Source organism: Martes martes (genome assembly GCF_963455335.1).
Source record: "Martes martes genome assembly, chromosome: 2".
In the NCBI taxonomy this organism is placed as follows: Eukaryota; Metazoa; Chordata; class Mammalia; order Carnivora; family Mustelidae; genus Martes; species Martes martes.
The window spans coordinates 17,798,419-17,811,435 of NC_137889.1; the positions used below are offsets into that span (position 1 = coordinate 17,798,419).

At 41.9% G+C, this 13,017-nt stretch overlaps 1 pseudogene across 1 annotated transcript; it reads left to right on the forward strand.

The window, feature by feature from the left end:
* Nucleotides 1-2,718: 2,718 nt before the first annotated feature.
* LOC308338219 (PEST proteolytic signal-containing nuclear protein-like) lies at nt 2,719-11,474 on the forward strand (annotated as a pseudogene). Its single transcript has 2 exons — nt 2,719-3,278; nt 11,350-11,474. The product of its transcript is annotated as a PEST proteolytic signal-containing nuclear protein-like (transcript).
* Nucleotides 11,475-13,017: the final 1,543 nt, after the last annotated feature.

Below are 13,017 nucleotides of genomic sequence, written 5' to 3' on the forward strand. Positions count from 1 at the left end.
GCCATCAAGGCCTAATGTCAGGTACTTACACCATAGCTGGTGATGTTGAATACCTTTTTATGTGCTTATTGGCCACACAATATATATACATATATATATATAATATATAAAATATATAAAAATATTTTATACACAATATATAAAATATGTATTATATATATGTTTTGAGAAATGTCAATGCAAATCCTATGCCCATTTTTGAATTGGGTTGTTTGTTTTTTGTTGTTGTTGTTGGGTAATCCACATTTTAACCAAGTTTCCACGTGATGCTGATTGGAGAACCCCACGCTGAGGATCACTGTTTTAGATGAGGTTATATACCTCAAGTGATTAAATACCAGCCTTGTTTGTGATTCAGAAGTTGGACGAAATTTGCATGGTTCCTGGTTTTAATTACTTCTTAGGTATCAGGCTTTTGATAATTCATCTTCTGTGGATTTTCTGGGGTTTTAATATATTCTCTTGTTCACCATGCAGCAACAGAGGAAGTCAAGGCAGACCTGAAATTTAAAAATCCCAGTACTTTTTCACCTAACACCTTCAACCTCCCCCCCCCCCCGAGATCATTATCTGGATGTGTTGTAACACCCTGGAAATACACATCTTACTAAAGCCCGACAGGCTGTTACTACTGACCTAGAGATTTAGGAAACTTGTTTGGATATCAGCACGAACCCTCAAAACTCCTGACCAGTAGGAGTCATTTTATACACATGGTTTTTTTAAAGCAAGAATAATTATCTTGAAGAACTCTTGCTTATTAGACTAGGTTGGAAAAATTATCATTGGCCATGTGAATATGTAATTACCATGATTTATTTGTCAAGTACTGAACATAGGTAAATTTCCTGCACTTTTATTGAATTTGAGAAGTTAATTAGTATGACTATTAAGCAAAACCCAGAGATCATTATATATGAAATATTTCTCTATAATTCTAATAAACTGATTTCAAAACCTATTAGGCTTGAAATTTCACTCAGTAGTCCCCAAACATTTTTCCCTTTGGTTAATGGATCTCTGCACTTATCCTTCTCACTGAAAATATACTAGGACTATTTAAAAGGTTTATAACAATTCTTGCTGGACATACATAATTAAGTTTATTTTCTGTGAAAATCTGCAGAAATGTCCTTTGGAATGAATGGAAATGTACAATTTGTCTTATTATTGTTACTTAGTATTTATGTAGCACTTCATATTTCTAAAGTACTATATAATCACTAGTTCCTCTTGAACTATTTTTATGTCATTTATTATAATGTTCTTTTGATACAATATGTGATTTACTGCTGTTATGCCTTTTGATATATTTCAAGAGAAGACTAGAATGAGATAGGCTTTTGTAATATCCTGGGTTGGGGGTCCCCAAGATCCCCCCCAGATTTGATGGTTCACTGGGGAGACCCACAGGATTCAATATCTAGCCACACTGACAACTATGATTTATTACACTAAAAGGATGTAAAGCCCAATTAGTGAAGGGAAAAAATGTGTGAGATGAAGTCTGTGGGAGACCAGATGCAGGTTTCCAAGGGTCCTCTCCCAGTGGATTGTGCAGAATCCACATAATTCTTCCAACAACAAGTTGTGACAATGAATGTTGTCTATCAAGGAAGCTCATTAGAGACTTACTGCCCGAGGTTTTTACTGAGAGCTGATCACAGAGGCAGTCGTTGCCTGGCATGTCCCATCTATCCAGGCCGCGAGAAAGAAAGCAGGCATTCAGCATTGTGATGATTAATTTTATGTGTCAATGTGGTTGGGCCACAGTGCCCAGATATTTGGTCAAACATCTGATGTTTCTGTGAGGGTGTTTTGTTTGAGATTTACGTTTAAACTGGTGGACTTTGAGTAAAGCAGACTATTCCCCATAACATTGGTGGGTCTTGTCTAGTCACTTGAAGGCCAGGGCAAAGGACAAAAAGAAAAGACTGACCGCTTCCAAGCAAAAAGAAAGTCTGCCAGCAGATGGCCTTTGAACTTGAATTGCAACATTGGCTCTTTCTGGATCTCAGGCCTAATGGTCCACACCGCAGATATGCAAATTTTGGACTTGCCAGCTTCCATAATCATGGAAGTCAATTCCTTAAAGTAAATCTTTTTTTCTCTCTCTTTCTCTGTCTCTATCATATCTCATATCGTACCTCATATATATCTCATATGTATCATATATCTCTATATATGCATCTATCTCTATATATATCCTGTTGGTTTTGTTTCTCTGTAGAACCCTAATACAAGTACATACCATATTGTTTATACAGTTTAGACACAGTGAGCCCTTCTGCTTGCATAGTGGTGGGAACACTCCTGAAATATAAGTTCCCAGATGCCAGCCAAGGGCTAATCTTGCAGCAGGGCCTTTCCAAGGATAGAAGTTCAGGCCTTCTGGGTTAACTCTTTTCTCATGTACCCCCACCTCATATGCTATATATAAAAAGAGACAAAACAAATGAACAAAAAAGACAAAAAAACAAAAAGAAAAGGGTGGGGGAGGTTTTGTCTCTTTGTTGGATCCTTGTAAATGTATGCCTTGTTTAAAAACTAGATGGGGGAGAATTTCTTGTGTCCACGGGACTGGAGGAACTTTCTTGTTACATATAAAGCCATAAACCAGCTAAAGCATTCCCTATACTTGTCTCCTGTTTCCATTTAGCTTACCATCAGAATGCATCATTCAAGTAAAGAAGTTGGTATCAGGCCACTGCCGGGAAAATGGTGGACGGGGAGGAGGGAGAAGAGAAGCCTGAGAAACCGCAGCAAGCTGGAGCCGCTGGAGAACCTGAAGAAGAAGTAGAAAAAACTGTCAAAATTTAGACTGTTTCTTCCAGTCATGGAGGGGAAAGTTCCAGTCACAGCGCTGAGATGCCATCAGCAGAAGAAGAAGCTGCAGACCTCCCAACAAAACCTACAAAGATCTCCAAGTTGGGATTTGCCATAGGTAGATGACAAAGCAAGCCTCAGCCATATCCATCAAACTTGGATCAAGGAAGCCTAAAGAACTGTTCCAATGCTTGCTCCAAAAACCGTTTTAGTCGCAGCAGCTTTTAATGAAGATGAAGCTAGTGAGCCAGAGGAAATGTCCCCGGAAGCAAAGATAAGGATGAAGAATATTGGAAGGGATACACCAACGTCAGTAGCACCAAACTCCTTCAGTAAAGGAAAGCATGGTTTTTCTGATAATTGGAAGCTCTGAGAGCAAAATATAAAATCTCACTTTGGAAATGTCCATGACCAAGACAATGAAATGGTGTGTTTTGAAATTGGGGTGTGGGGTGGGTGTAAAGTTAAAAGGGAACAGTTTCCTTTTTTAAAGAATAGTATAAGACTATCTTCGGAGCTGCCTTTTTTTTTTTTTAAGATTGAGGGGTATGCTAATAAATGAGGGTTGAAATTAGAAGTAATTTGTGTTTTATATACAGATTTCAAGACATTTGCCAATTTTGTAGTTTCATGTGGTTCGTTTCCAAAGGTTATAGATAATAGAAAAAAAAATCAAAAATGGTAAAAAGAAAAAAAAAAAGGAAGTTGGTATCAAAAAGGGTTGATCCAATTTGGTAGTCTTCAGATCTGAGCTGCTCACAGTCTCTATCCTGTGATTTTTTTCAACAGATAGCATAACTTTTCTTTTAACTTCACAGGAAATTCCATGCTTGAATGTGCCCTGAGTGATGAAGCATGACCAGAACTAGCACCCAGTAGCCATCAGAATAAAAACGGTTTGACAGCCGGTCCTCCAGGGGCTTGCCCCTCTCCTGCAAGCCATCAGCACTGAAGATACTCCTGGGATACTAGGATGGTGACTTTCCAAGCAGAAGCAGTGTTTTCAGAATCTGTACTTGTTTACTGAACAGATCCACATAAAGAAGCAGACAGGGATGGGCAGGGGCAGAACTCAAGTTTGAATGCTTTGCCATCTCAAACTTTCATTTTTTTGGTCTCAATATGCTGACAATGTCTTCACTAGTCTCCCTGTGTCGTCTCTTCCCATTTTCAATTTATTTCATAGGGTGCCATAAGAATTTTTCTATTAACACGAATCTGGTCACATTGCCTCTCTCGATTGCCACTCACTGTGTCTGGTCTACTGAATAAATTCTCAAGCCCTTGGCATGGCATTGAGAGGCTGTCAGAGTGTGACCTGAATTTATCCTCCCAGCCATATTTCTGGTCACCGCTTCATCGAGGGTGGTCAGTCATTCCCCTTTGAACTCCAATTCTAAGCATCCATCAGACTTGATGTTATGTGTTTTTTAAGACCTACTATCAGCAGGATATGTACTTTTCAACTAAACTTAATATTGCAGGACAAACTGCGTGGTTCAGTCGGTTAAGCATCTGCCTTCAGTTCAGGTCATGATCTCAGGGTCCTGGGATCAAATCTCACGTCAGGTTCCCTGCTCAGTGGGGAACCTGCTTCTCCCTCCCCTCCCTGCTCATTCTCTCTCTTGCTATCTCTCTTTCAAATAAATAAGTAAAATAAAATCTTTTTTAAAAAAAAGCTTAATGTTGAAATACACAAACGAGCGTGTGTCACTTGACCAATTTTCAAAACTCACATACCACTGTCACCATCACCCAAATCAAGAAACAGACCACCACCAGCACTGCCCTTAAGCCTCTCCAGACCCTCTTCCACCCACTCCCTGCCCCCCCCCCCTGCCTTCCATCACCTCTGATTCATTTTTCCTGTTTTCCAACTCTGTAGGCATGGAATCATGCAATATCAGCTCTTTCTTATCTGGCTTCTTTTGCTCAATATATGTTTGCAAGGTGGATCTGTGTCAATGTAACAATTATTGGCTGTTTGGCTATTAAGAATAGTGCTGCTCTAAACGTTCTTGTACGTGTGTTTTGGTAACTGCGTGCATACATTACCGTAGGACGTTTATCTAGGAGTAAAATCACTGGGCCACAGGGGTGTGAATATCCCTAGATTTTGTAGCTACTACCAAGCAATTTACTAAAATAGTTGTGCCAATTTATATTCTCAGTGGCAAGGAATGGGCTTTCATTCACACCAGCACTTGGTATTGTGGTTCCTTTTCATATTAACCCATTCGGTGGATGTGTAGTGTTATCTCATTGGGTTTTAATTTATGTTCCCTAGTGACAACTGATGTTGAGAAACTTTTCATGTTTATTAACCATTTTTTTTTCTTTTGTGAAGTGTTCTTTCAAGTCCTTTGTGCACTTTTTTCCTTATTGATTTTAGGATTTATTTATCTATTAGGAGTTATATACCCTCAATACAGGAAATTTTGTACACATACACACGCATATGTGTACATTTGTCCCATTCTGTGTCTTGCCTTTTCACTCCCAGTGTTGTTTTTTGATGGACACAAGCTCTTAATTTTAACAACTTCTAATAGTTTCATTTTTTTCCTTTATGGTCTGTGCTTTTATGCCCCATGGAGAAGTCCGCTGGCCCTCAGTTTATCGAAATATTCTCCCATCCAGAGGTCTAAATCCGAAATCATCTAGACTTCATATCCGCTTATGATGTGTAGCAGGAATCAAACTATGGCTTTTGCATATGGATATTCATTTGACCCAACTGACTGAAAAATCCGTCAACTCCCCTTCGCACTGCAGTCATCTTGGTCGTAAGTCAGGTCGCTGCATTTGGATTCTCTACAGGGTTCCACCTGTCTGTTTACCTATCCTGTGCCAACACCACACTGTCTTAATTTCTGTGGCTTCAGAGGAAGTGGTGGCATTTGTCGTGCAAGTCCTTCGGCCTTGTCCTTCAAAGTGGTCTTGGCTATTCCACGTTATCTGCATTTTCATAGGAGCTTTAGAGTCAGTTCGTCGCTTCTCACAAAAGTAAACCTTCTGGGACTTTGATTGATATTTCATTGGATCTATATATCTATTTGTGAGAGAATTTGCATTTTTATTGTATCAAAATTTCCAAGTGGTACCTATGGTTTATTCATTTGTTTAGGACTGCTTTAATTTTCATAAAAATGATTTATAGTTTTCTGTGAAGAGGTCGAGGCTAACGTATTGTTTAGGATTTTAGTATCTATGCTCATGAGAGCCACTGCCCTGTAATTTCCCTTTCTTGTAATGTCACTGTTAGGTTATGTTGGCTTCATAAAATGAGTTAAGAAGTATTCCTACTCTTATATTCTATGGAAGGATTTGTTAAGACTGGTATTATCCCTTCCCCAAGTATGTATAGATGAATTTACTAGCGGGGCCCTCTAATATGTAACATCTCATCTTTGTGAGAAGGTTTTAAATTGCAGATTCAATTTCTTTCATAAATACATGTTTGAAATTTTAAAATCATTTTCTGTCAGCTTATTAAATTGTGTTTTTCTTTGGATGGGTACATGTTGTCTAAATTGTAACTTTGCTAATGTAAAGCTGTTCATAAAGTCTTATCAGCCTTTTTTTAAGTTTAGTTATTTATAATCTCTACACCCAACATGGGGCTCAAACTCATGACCCAAAGATCAAAAGTCCTGTGCTCTATTTACTGAGCCAGTGAGGCACCCCCATCTCATCAGATTTTTCACACCTATTTAATCTACAGTGAGGTCCTTATTTAAATTTCCAACATTCATAATTTGTGTCTTATCTCTCTTTTTCTTACCAGTTGTGCTAAATATCTATCACCTTTAAATATCTTTCAAAGAACCAACTTTTGGCATTGTTGATTTTCTTTGCTTTATATTTTTGATTTCATTAATATCCTGCCTTTGTTATTTCATTTCTTCTCATTTGGATTTAATTCACTCTGTTTTAAAAAATTGCGTGTCGTGGACACTAGTAAAATATGCACTTAAAACACTTTCTAGTGTCAGGTGTTGTCATTCACCTTTTCCCCATTGTGTTTTGGGTGACCAAAAGCATGTGTTTTCCAATGAAGTTCCCCCAACAAACTAGGGGTATAGTTTGTTAATATGAAAATCTTATTTATTTTTAGTGGGCCGCTTCTATGGTATAGAGCTGTTGGCATAATTATAATTGTTAATGTAACAATTCAAAATATTACCTAGTGGTCTGGATGATGGGGATCTTCTTTTATTTACCCAAGTTTCTCCATAGTAGGAAGTGAAAACATTCCCGAAAGAATTGAACACTGGGTGGCCTTGGACGATATGTCATTTTTCATCTCCTTTTGAGATTAATCTATTAGTAGGACTGTATTAGTTTCCTAGGGCTCCCACCACTAAGTACCAGGAATTTGGTTGTTTAGAACAACAGAAATTTATTGACTCACTGTTCTGGAGACCAGAAGTCTGACATCAAGGTGTGGGCAGGATAGCACTTCCATTGAAACCTATTGGAAAAGGATCCTTCCTTGCCTCTTTCTAGCTTCTGGACATTTGCCAGCAATCTTTGGTGTTCCTTGACTTACAGATGTAATACTCTGATCTTGTATCTTCGCAGGGCCATCTTCCCTCTTTGTATGTCTGTCTCCGTATTAAGTCCCCCCCCCCCCTCCCCTTTTTAGAGGCTAGGGCAGGGGTAGAGGAGAGGGAGAGAGAGAATCTGAAGCAGGCTCCATGCCCAGCAGAGTGATGGAGGACCAGATCTCATGACCCTGAGATCATGACCTGAGCTGAAATCAAGAGTCAGACGCTTAACCAACTGAGTCACCCAGGTACCCCTCAATTTTCCCCCTTTTAAGGACACCAGTCATATTTGATTAGGGCCTACCCTTATGCTGCATTCTAAGTTGATTACCTCTGCAAAGACACCCTTTCCAAATAAGGTCATATTCTGAGGTACTGAGGTTAGGACTCCAACATGTCTTTTTTGAGGGATATAATTCAACATACAACAAGGACAAGCTCAGTGCTTGCTGAGAAGTCTCTATAGATGGACAGATGGAAAACCAGACAATGGAATGGGGAAGGAAAAGCATCCCATAGACAAGTAGCCAAAACACTCCCCTTGCAAATGGAGACAGATCGTTTCCACGGCTCAAGAGCTTCTCCACAGACTCACCAGCCTTCTTGGGCCATACCATTCCCAACAGGTGGTCATACCCGCTTTAGTCCTCGGAGTGAACATCTGATCACATGTAGCTCCCATAGGCACAGAATAATCTGGTCCTGGGATTCGAATATATCACTGAGGGGAACCCTGGCTCAGCATTGTGAGGCCGGATTGTATAAATTGCTTTCAAACTTGTACATGTTAAACTAAATCCATATTTTCAAGGTGGCCGTAACCTTAGGAGAAAAGTCGTTTTTGAGGACACGGTCGGCAGCTAATGTATGTACTTCTAGAATACATCGAAGCTTCTCTTGGGCACCTCTTAACCTTTCAGAAATTTAGTACCTACGTTGCTTCTGTGATTCTGGGTCGTTCTCTGCAATGTGTCTTTCTCAATTGCCCTTTAGCAGGATCACCCTCTAGACAGCATCAATAGATTTTTAAGACCTGAAAGCAGCAGGGCAAATGAACCACTAAAAATAGCTCCATTCGTGGATCAATTAAATCCAGCTTGACATCCTTAGTGCATCTGTAATGCGATAATAATGATGATCTACCTCATAGCACCGTTGTGAGGAAGAACCCATGAATGATTGTAAAGCACTCTGAACATAGAAAGGGCGCCATAAAAGCTTATAATTATTAACGGTAATCATTTGCAAGTGACCTAGAAATTACTAAGTTATAGCATTCATCTTGTCACCCGTTCTTTTTGTGTAATGTTTGGATTTCCAGCCCCAAGCCGTGTGTTAAGATTATATGTTGCTACCCTGCAACCCGCGGGAGCTTTCTAAGGAAAAACTTGAAAGCAATCGATCCCTGTATAGTATCCAGGGTACACTGTATGGCCCCATGTAGATACCAGCCCTGTGTCTCTGGGCTTTAAAATGTTTCTCTTTCTTCCCTGTAGTTGAAATCAGAGGTAAATTCTTGATATTCATTCATTCATTCATTCATTCATCGAGCCGTCATTCACTGAGTGTGGTAGGCACAGACCTCGGTTCTGAGGACACAAAGCAGAAAAAAAAAAAAACTATACCTGGTACCTATTCTCTTGGAGTTTTTAGCTTGTATGGATAAAAATAAACTAGTCCAGGGGCACCTGGGTGGCTCAGTGGGTTAAAGCCGCTGCCTTCGGCTCAGGTCATGATCCTAGCGTCCCGGGATCGAGCCCCGCATCGGGCTGTCTGCTCAACAGGGAGCCTGCTTCCTCACTTCTCTCTCTGCCTGCCTCTCTGCCTACTTGTGATCTGTCTGTCAAAAAAAAAAAAAAAAAGAGTGATTTGTCTTTAAAAAAATAAATAAATAAATAAAAATAAACTAGTCCAGCCGGTAAAGTGGTATTAGAAGAGGATAGGGAAGGAAGGGGCAGAAGACCTTCCAACCCGCCAGCCCACCCCCTGGAGCGGGAGTTTACAGGCAGGGACCGGATCCAAAGGCTTCTGCTTTGGAGGAGCACCACGCCTCTTCTTTGAGGGTCGTCCTGCTCCCTCCTGTCTTGCGTTCCTGAAAGAACTGCGGTTATGGGTAGACGCCCCGCTGCCTTCTTTCATCCGTGTCCTCGCTCCTTCCTCCTTTTAAAAAGCTCACCAGGAGGGGCCGATCTTTTACCCAACCCAGGGGGATTTCCTCTACCCCCTCAGCTATCTTGGGGCCAGAAAGAATAACTAGCAACTGGGTACCAGAAAAATGGGCAGTAATCCGTTAGGTTTCCCTATCTGCTGGACCTGGAACGTTCTCTGTGAAGAGTACGGAGACCCTCCTGCAGGCTGGACTTCATCCCGAAACTAACAACGGCTCCAGTTAGAGGAATGTCCCGGTCAGGTCCTGGGTTCTTGGTCCGACTGTCTTTACTGCCCCCACATCCTGGTTCCCTGCTTTCTCCTCCTTCCCGTGTCTCAGTGAATAAGGTCCTAATTCATCTCCCAGTTCCTTGGAGGCAAGATTCTTCTTAGTTCCGGGATATTTTCCAATGATTGGATTTTTCATCTTGCGACCTAGACCTTCTTTGTGATTAGAGTCCCCCAAGCCACATCTCCTTGTCGTCAGACACAACACTTTCTCTAATGGTTGTCGTTGCACAACTGGGAGACCAGCTTCAGTTTCTGCTGTCCCTTCCTGACGCACAACCCTGGAGCCGGATGTGTTTTAAATGGCAAGTTCGTGATACTCGCATCTGCCTATTCACTCCTCCTTTTCCTCCCTGCCTTCCACAAATACTGAGTCCCTTCTCTGATCTCGGCACAGCGCTTGACCCTGGGGACATGAAGGTTTTCAGAACGTTCAGATCCCTGTGCAGCCGTCTCCAGAATCACCAAGCATTAGCTGGATCCCTGGGGGACCCACCGCGGCTTCGCAGCCTGTGAGGTGACATGCACGTAAAGAGAAGGTCAGGTGAGGTCGGGGTTTGAAGCCGATACTTCAGACACTGGCTGCTCCCTGGGCACTTAGCAGAGCTGCTGACCACCAGCTCTGAGCAGCTTGCATCTCTCTGTTCTGACTTTGGACTCATCGAGCTTCCCCTTAGCTTTGCCTAGCAATTGGCTGTCTCTTCGGAGCACAGTCTGACCCCACGAGTGGCTGTTTCCTGCTCGGCACATCCTGTAATGCCTGTAACTGTCCCTAGCTTCTATAACGGGCTTTGACTATAACCATGAATGTTTCTTCTGGGTCTGATTTTCCCAAGGCGCCAGAAGGAAGTACTTTGCTCTCCAATGTCTTGCATTTGACCTGTTGAATCCGTTTTAGGAGCTCAGTCAAGTACGTGGATCCTAGCACCCAGAGATTCAGATCTTACTGCCGGGACTTCCAACCTGCTTCATCAGCTGGACACATCCCCCAGCCGCCATCGGGCCTTGGGTTTTAGCACGGAGGGGAGGGGGGCAGCGATTGCTGGCTTAAGGGTTGCCCAATGTTCTAGGAAGGGGTGCTGGACGCCATTGGTTTGGAATCTGGCTCCGCAGCCTACTAGTTGTGTGATTTGGGACAATTGACTTAATAGCCATAAAATTCAAATTCGACTCTGTAGACAAGGGAGATGAAATCTATTTCAGCAAGTTGTTGTGAATATTAAATAAGGTGGCTCAGGCTGTTAAACATCTGCCTTCAGCTCAGGTCATGATCCCGGGGTCCTGGGAGCCTGCCTTGGGCTTCCCCGCTTAGGGGAGAGCCTCCTTCTTCCTCCCTCCCTCTCCCTCTGCCCCTTACCAACCACCACCCCTCCCCCCATGCGCGCTCTCTCTCTCTCTCTCTCTCTCTAATAAATATAAACAAAATCTTAAAAAAAAATAATAAGCGCAAAGTACTAACCCAAGGCCTGGCATACAGTAGGTGCTCACAGATGTTGGATCCTTCATAATGTTTAGAGCTTCTGCTTCACATCTGCAGCATCTGCTCGACTTCTTGAATCTCTGAAAGGTTTGGATTTTGTCTGCTTCAGACTGCACGTTGTTATCATCATCAGTAAATGCATTTCTAAACTGGACATGAGGGGAAACGAGACCATGGATTAAAGTCAACCAAGAGCAACCAAAACCCAAGGGAAGAGTGTGGTGTTTGTAGATTTCCTGAAATGCATGTGACTCCGAACAATGTCACTTAATCGTGTTGATAGTAAAGATCTGTTAATCTCCAGCAAAAAGAATGCTCTGTCTAGATACTTACTAACTAGAAATCCGTGGCTGGGTCTAGGTCCGCTGTGTCCCTTAGTGCCTGTTTTCTAACCTTCAGGATTTGGAAAGAATCATAATTTTTTTTAAGTGATTGCCGAGGGAGGCTTCATAAGGCTATAGTTTAGTACAATTATGAGGTGAGATTCTAGGGCTGCTAACCTGGCAGTCCTGTGACCCCCAGGGACAAATTAATCTAAAGCGAATGAAGAAGAACTACAATTATTGCCTTTTGCAGGGCCGAGGAGTGCTTGTTAGGAGCAAAGCGCGCTATCAAATGCTAATGATGGTTCTGCCGGCTAGCATTTCTGAGTGCTTTAGGTACACAAATTGCTTTTGGTGGATGTAACTCTGTTTCTAGGTGAAATTTGCTCCTCAGGGGAAGCATAAAAGAAAAACGTAAGTCTTCTCTTTAGGTCTACTGTTCAGGGGGAAATGGCACCATTTTCGTATAATGAGGCATAAGGTAGGAGAGGGTATTGGTTATATCACAAATATTTATGTCCCTTTTGTCGCTTGGCATCAGGGATGACATTGAATAAACTCATCTGAGCGTTGCTATAGATCGTGATTGTTATTAATCAAATACAGCGCGGTGGTTATTTTTGGAATATAAATCTTCAGATGACATAGCGAAGATAGAGTGAGTTCCTTTAGAACTGTCACCAAAGGAGATAGAACCCAATTCCTCAATTGTTCTAATCAGAGCAGGGGCTCTGTGCCCCTTTAAGTATCCTTGAGGTCAAGTCATCTGATGTTTCCTGGAAATACAAGTGATGAAATATTGTAATAAGACAATAATCATACTCTGGATTTGCAAGGTGTTTTTCTTTCAGTTTAAGATGCTTTCATGTATTTTCTCTCCTTTTAAAAAATAAGCCTGGAAGCATTTTCCATTTATGCCTCTCTCTATTAGAATAAAAACTGTTTGTATTTTACTGGTCCTACAGTATGGGATTATTCACTCTAAGATGTTCCTCTAAGGAGAAGGAAAGGCCTTTGAATGCTCAACCATGGCCCTAGAATCTGTAATCCATGGCTTTTAGGAACTTCCCAGCTGCTGCTTTGCTTGGGGTAGATTTAGACAAGTACTTTTGCATCCCTGCACTTCCGTTTGCCTCTGCAGGAAGTGGGGGTTACTGTAGGAGAAGGGGTCCAGTTGCTTGGAGAGCACTATTACCTGTGCCGTGTGGCATCCAGTGTCCCGAGAGTTCCACATGGACCTCCTCCCAGGGGGGTTTGGTGGGGAGGGAATGCACAAGATGCTGGCGGACACCCCCAGCAAGAATCCACCTATCCTAGCCTTTTGTACCTGCACCTTGGGTACCCCAGACTCATCCACAGGCCTCTAGCCTCAGACAGGAGTAGACATCTGGGCTGCTCAGTT